This window comes from Malus sylvestris, chromosome 10, assembly GCF_916048215.2.
Source record: "Malus sylvestris chromosome 10, drMalSylv7.2, whole genome shotgun sequence".
In the NCBI taxonomy this organism is placed as follows: domain Eukaryota; kingdom Viridiplantae; phylum Streptophyta; class Magnoliopsida; order Rosales; family Rosaceae; genus Malus; species Malus sylvestris.
The window spans coordinates 9,760,612-9,767,480 of record NC_062269.1 but is presented as its reverse complement, the minus strand read 5'-3'; the positions used below and the strand labels follow the sequence as shown (position 1 = coordinate 9,767,480).

Here is a 6,869-nt window from a genome sequence, read left to right as displayed (position 1 = left end):
TCATTTCACGCATTATACTGACACTATAAACCAAAGCTAGAATTGGATCCTCTCCTGAGCTTGGGCTCAGGAGCCTCCTGATCAACACACAAGGGCCGTTGGATCAAAATCCAACGGCTCCAAACAGGAAGTCCTCTAAAAATTATAATAATTGTAGCCGTTTGATCAAAATCTAATGGCCCTTGTGTATTGGTTAGGAGGCTCTTGAGCCCAAGCTCAGGAGAGGATCCAATTCCACCAAAGCCAATTTGAACATTTGGAGAGATTTTTCAATGTGACCGGCAGACGAGATGGTACATCACGTGTCATTATACAAATGGTGAGATATGTGTGTTAAAAAGTTAATAACTTAAAAAATATATTTCCCACCACTTACATAAAAATACGTGATGTACTATCTGTGTTCCCGTCACAATGAAAAATTTATCTGACTTGACAAAAAAAAAGCCAATTTGATCATGGTCAATGGACTTCTCAGCCACCCAATTATTCCTCCTCTCCCTCAACACTCTCACTCGCACTCTCTCTCTCCAACTCATCCCATTCTGATTACCTCGATTCCCATTCCCGATGGCTTCCAAGTCCAAAATCCTCTTCATCGGCGGCATCGGCTACATTGGAAAATTCATCTTCGAGGCCAGCGCCAAGGTCGGGCACCCCACCTACATTCTGGTTCAAGAAGCTACCCTCTCCAACCCGGCAAAGTCCAAAGTCATTGAGAACTTCAAGGCTTTGGGCGTAAATTTCGTCCTGGTTTGTAAAATCCCCAGCATTTTCTAGCTTTTTAATCCGATTAGCCAATTGAGTTTTGCTTGATTTGTGTGTGTGTGTGTGTTTTATTTTTTTATATTATATATATATATATATAATTTGCAGGGTGATCTGTACGATCACAAGAGCTTGGTGAAGGCTATCAAGCAAGTCCACGTGGTGATCTCGACTGTGGGGCATGCTCAGTTGGCTGATCAGGGAAAGATTATCGCTGCCATCAAAGAAGCAGGCAATGTTCAGGTGAAAGTTTTGAATTTTTTTGGGTTACTCTGTGTTGATGTACAAAATCGGAAGGGTCTTGGAACAACGTAAATCCGACCGTGAATCTGCAAGAAAGTAAATAACACAAGATGTATCGTGGTTCACCCCAATGTTTGGGCTACGTCCACACTAATAATGTATTTCTCTGTTTGTGGGAGGATGAGAGGGTGAGAGAGCTTCTCCCTGATTGTGAGGGTGATGAGTCTCTTTTACAGAATAAGGGCTCCTCACTTATTACATATTTACATTATGTACCATATATTGGGCCTCAACTGGGCCTCATGAAAAATACTTGAGGGACTTAGCCCATTATTTATGTATTGAGGAGCGAGCCCTTATTCTATAAAAGGGACTCCCTCACCATCATTAGAGAACATCGCCGCCTACTGAGCAACCGCCTCGCCGCAAGCCGAGCCAAGTAAGGCAACATAAGCCACAAGCCGAGCAGCCTCGCAACATGTGCTACATCTAGTTGAGCATCATTTCACATTAAGCACCGCCTCATATCAAGTATTCAGTTCTAGACGACATCTAGTTACTTCGGCCCACACATGGACTGAATTTCAAGTCTCCAGCCAAAAGACTTTATTGACTGAAGACTTGGAGGACTACTGTTTATACCATACTCAGGGCCTCCGTATTTAGATCTCGTATAAATACTCGGGGGACTCAAATGTAATTATGGAATAAAGGAATGGGCAAATATGTAATAAGTGAGGAGTCCTTATTCTATAAAAGGGACTCCTCACCCTCACAATCAGGGAGGAGCTCTCTCACCCTCAGAAGCTCTCATCCTCTCATCCTCTCATCCTCCTACAAACAGAGAAATACAATATCAGTGTGGATGCAGCCCAAACATTGGGGTGAACAACGATACATCTTGTGTTATTTACTTTCTTGCAGATTCACGGTCGAATTTACGTTGTTCCAAGACCCCTCCGGTTTTGTGCATCAACACTCTGTTTTTTGTAAAGTTTAATTCTGTAAATTGGGATTGCAAATGTATGAATTGGGTTGCAGAGATTTTTCCCGTCAGAGTTTGGAAACGACGTTGATCGAGTTCACGCTGTTGAGCCTGCCAAATTGGCGTTTGAGACCAAGGCCAAGATTCGCAGAGCTGTGGAGGCTGAGGGGATTCCTTACACCTATGTGTCCTCCAACTTCTTTGCTGGTTACTTCTTGACTACTTTGAACCAGCTCGGAGCTTCTTCTCCTCTTAGGGAGAAAGTCGTCATTTGGGCGATGGAAATCCCAAAGATAAAAACTCAAACTACTTAACCATGGGTTTTGAATAGATGTATTTTCTAGGGTTTGATTTTATTTCAATTTACAGTTACTGCACAGAATCCACTTTGGCTTTTGGTAAATTATTTAGCAACCTATGAGTAATTGATACGTGGGTTAGGCCAGTTGATCAAGACTCTGCCCTTCTTGCATGTAAATTTGATGTGTGCATGCCTTTTTTGCATCTAAATTTGATTTCTCCTCTGCGTTGAGTAGTAATTTGAAGCTTTTACTTTGTCAAAAGAAAAAAAAAGAGTATTCGTTATGGGGTTGAATTTCTTTGAGTTGCTGCATAGTAATGGGGTTTTCGAAAATGTAATGAGGTTTTTGTTTTGTTTGGATTGCAGCAATTTTCAACAAGGAAGATGACATTGGGACGTACACAATTAGGGCTGTGGATGACCCAAGAACCTTAAACAATATCCTCTACATCAGGTCCCCCTGCCAACACCATCTCATTCAATGAGCTTATCTCTCTCTGGGAGAAGAAGATTGGCAAAACCCTCGAGAGAATCTATGTCCCGGAGGAGCAACTGCTCAAGAACATCCAAGGTTAGCGGCAAATAATGTCATTCTGAGAATAACTGATTTGAATTTTCTTGATATTTTAAAACATTTGGAGATAAATTTAAAAGGGTTTTATGAATATTAGTTCTTAAAAAAAAAGAAAAAAAACCTAGTGCTAGATTACATATTCAATTTAATCTTGTAAAGTGTACAAATTTTATTTAATGTCTTCACACATGTTAGTTCTTTAAATTAGAAATGAACATAAATGAGAAAATTTTAAAAGAAATTAGTGACACATAAATAGGTAAGCACATAAGTGTACATAAATGACTGTACTAAAATGTTTGTACCGACATATATTATAATGGATATAAATTTATTTATCAAAATGTATTATATTGAATTAATGTACCTAAATGTGAATACCGAAATGTACGTAAGAAATGTATATATATGTATCGAAATGTATTAAATTGAGTTAATGTATGGAAATATATGTACTGAAATGTATGTACCGAAATGTATTATATTAAAGCAATGTACCTATATATTTATATCGTTGGATATAATGAAATATACCAAATGAATTATTGTACCTATATGAAGATTATACAATTTGTATCAGAATATATTATATAAAAAAATTAGTTTACCTAAGGGGGGATGTATTCAATTAGGATTTTTAGACAGTTTCAGGGAATTTAAATCTATAGAATACATCTAAATTTAAGAAGTCTCTAAGAATCTCAATTGAATACGCCAAGATTTTTATAAAATCTTTTAAATTCCTAATTGAATACCCCTGGAATTATTAATTCCCTGAAACTCTTTCAGAATCCTAATTGAATACACCCCCCTAAATGTAGACATTAAAATATAGTATAATGAATGAAATGAAAAATAAAAAATAAATGTAATTAATACATTAAAAATAGAAAGAAAAAAAAAGAAATAAAACATCAAAGTATAGTTAATAAATGAAAAGATTAAACGTATCATGGACTAAAATAAGATTTTAATCTTATTGTAGTCTAAATCTCAAAAAAGATTAAAATGAAGTTTTTTAAATTTAAAATTGGTTGGTTTATTTCTGTGTCATTTTTGCAGAGGCGGCGGTGCCGCTCAATGTGATGCTAGGAGTTCGTCACTCAGCTTTTGTGAAGGGAGACCACACTAACTTTGAGATCGAGCCGTCATTTGGCGTGGAAATACAGCTCTTTACCCCGATGTCAAATACACCACCGTCGACGACTACCTCAACCAGTTTGTCTGAGATTTGGAAGGGTGTTGGTGGTATTATATGAGTGAAACTGGCTATCTTTACAAATAATTAGGACGTAGTATGATGATAAATGTATCTCAGGTTGTGTTGAACTCTCTATGTGTTACCTTTTGTTAAAGGGGTGTGATATTCATACATTTTTTTTTACTTCTCACACACATTTTTAATTTTCGGCCGTAGGATCGATGAATTGAAGAAGATAAAAAAACATAAATTAACAAGAATTGTGTTTAAAGTAAAAAATAGTGTGTGAATGTCAAACTCCTTGTTAAAATGATGAAAAGATGTGGGTTAGATTTCTTCCCTGCTATTCTGGTTTTTCTTTTGAGTTTTGGTTCCAACCTTTTGTGCCTTATTTAGCTATCGACGTTAACACATCCATCCCTTTTCCGTAGGAAAGTTTTTCAATAGACAATTTAAAGGAATGTTAGAACATCTATAAAGGAGATAAAGAATTCCTTGAAATGGGCATTTCACAAATCGAAATGAAAGTTATTCAGTTTTGACGGAAGATGTAAAAAGTAATGTATGTTGCATTTTTGGAGGTGGGCTTTGTTAGTTAAGACAAATAAAATAAATGAGATCTCAGAATATATAACTAACAGAGAGCCTTTACATATCATGACAGCAATAGTCTTAACTTAGAAGACCATGATTTTTCAATCCTTAGCTAAGGGGGACAAAAATCAATAAATTGACCATTCCATCACATTGCGTGGCACAAACACTTTTTTGACTCATTGAGTGGTCAAATTTTCCCTCCATGTAGTTTAGTAAAAATACACATATCAACATTTTTTTGACTCATTGATACATGAAAAAAAGCAAGGTCAATTGTGTAAAGATATCAAAATTTTAAAATTCGTTTTATTAGAAGAAAAGAGGGAAAAAAAAAAAAAAAGAGAAGACGTGCTGATTAAGGAGAGGTTAACCCCACTCCGTTTTAGGAGAGTGATTAATATCCTATAAAAATGTATAAAATAAGAAAATACAATAAAAATGCACGATTAGTGGCGGAGCTAGAAATCCAGGCTAGGAGGGGCCTTTAAGCCATACAATAGAAACTAAACAAAATAAATGCAATCTTATTGAATGGGAGAAAAAAAAAATGAAGGTTTTGTGTTTTGTATTGGCAAGGAAAATTTTAATCTAACAAAAGTGGTAGAGATTAAATTTTTATTACTGAAATGATTATATAATAAGATCAAAACTTGTTTATGAGCTTTGATAAATAAAGATTAATAAGTTAGATACAAACAAAATTTTTTAAGTTAAGTCTTAAAATTACGATCTTGTTTGAAACTGTATAGATTCTTTTATATCAAATGATAAAAAAAGAGAATATGATTTTTATATGGTTAAACATAAGGCTAATATTACAATAAAAAGTTGCCTTTGTTTTTATGTGGTAACACATAAGGCAAATTATAACAACAAGAAAATGGGGGTGGTTCTTATATGGTTAAAAAAGGTGTTGTAGACCTATTTAACTGAACTATATTTAGGACAGAGAGGGAGAGGGGCTGGCGGCAATAGAGAGAGAAGAGAGAGATGTAATTCTAAGGTGTGTGTTGTTTCACCCCATTGTGCCTTTATATAAGTAGTAGGGAAGGTTAAATCCTTACCCCTAATAGGATTACAACTCTATTAGGAATTTAACTACTAAAAGGAATATACAAAGATACTCCTAGATACACTAGGATTTACACAATCACATTCCTAATCCAAAAGGATTGCAACATTCCCCTTTGAGTGTGTAAGCGCTCAAACAAAACATCGCATCAGATCTTCAGCAAATAAGGTAGAACAGTTGATGAAGTCGTTGGCACAACTGGTGAATGCGAGTTTCAAATTTAAAAAAAAAGTATGCATTGGTATTAAAACTCACAAAACCTCACTATGGTAAAACCAGAGGTAGGTGAAAACCCATAGATTAAGGAGAAAAGTGAGAAGTATGCATAATGTCTAAAACAAACGTCAAACAGGATGAAAGTAATGAACTCAACGGAGTATGATCAACTTAGGATGGGTGCCTCATTAAAACCTCGTTAGGTAGCAAAAACCTAGTGCGAAAAATGCTCCTAATTGTAGAAAAAAAAATACATTAAGATCAAATGAGTATGCTTCAGGATACTCCCCCTGAGTTAGACATAACTTCCAAATAAGAGAACTAAAAGCAATTCAACTTAGACAATTTATGCATACCGATTCCTTGGACGAGCTTCTGAAAAGTAGACTTGGAACAATGACTTGTTGAAGAGATCGGCCAGGTTGTCTTAGGAGCGGATGTGCTTGACTTCAATGTTCTGAAGCTGTTGTTGCCGGTGAGGATAAAAGAACTTCGGCGTTATGTGCTTGGTGTTATTTCCCCTGATGTATCCATTCTTTAACTACTCGATACATGCTGCATTGTCTTCAAAGATCATCGTAGGAAGGTCAACGATGGAAGAAAGAACACTAGTGCTTCGAATATGTTCCATGACTACTCTCAACCAAAAGCACTCACGCGATGCTTCATGTAGGGCAAAAATCTCAGCATGGTTCAAAGAAGTCGTAACTAGCGTTTGCTTGGTAGACATTTGAGAAATAACGGTGCCTCCAATGGTAAGGACATAACCTACTTGAGAACGTGCCATATGTAGGTACAAATAACTAGCATCTGCATAACCAACGAGGCGAGAATCAACCTGAGGATCAAAAAGGGCGGCAGCTCCTCTCGAGGATTTATGGGTATAGAAGAAGCTCAAATCCGTCATACCCT

General features: G+C 36.3%; 1 pseudogene; it reads left to right on the top strand.

Annotated features, from left to right (window-relative positions):
• Positions 1-492: 492 nt before the first annotated feature.
• On the top strand, positions 493-4,194 carry LOC126584901 (phenylcoumaran benzylic ether reductase Pyrc5-like; annotated as a pseudogene).
• The last annotated feature ends 2,675 nt before the right edge of the window (positions 4,195-6,869 follow it).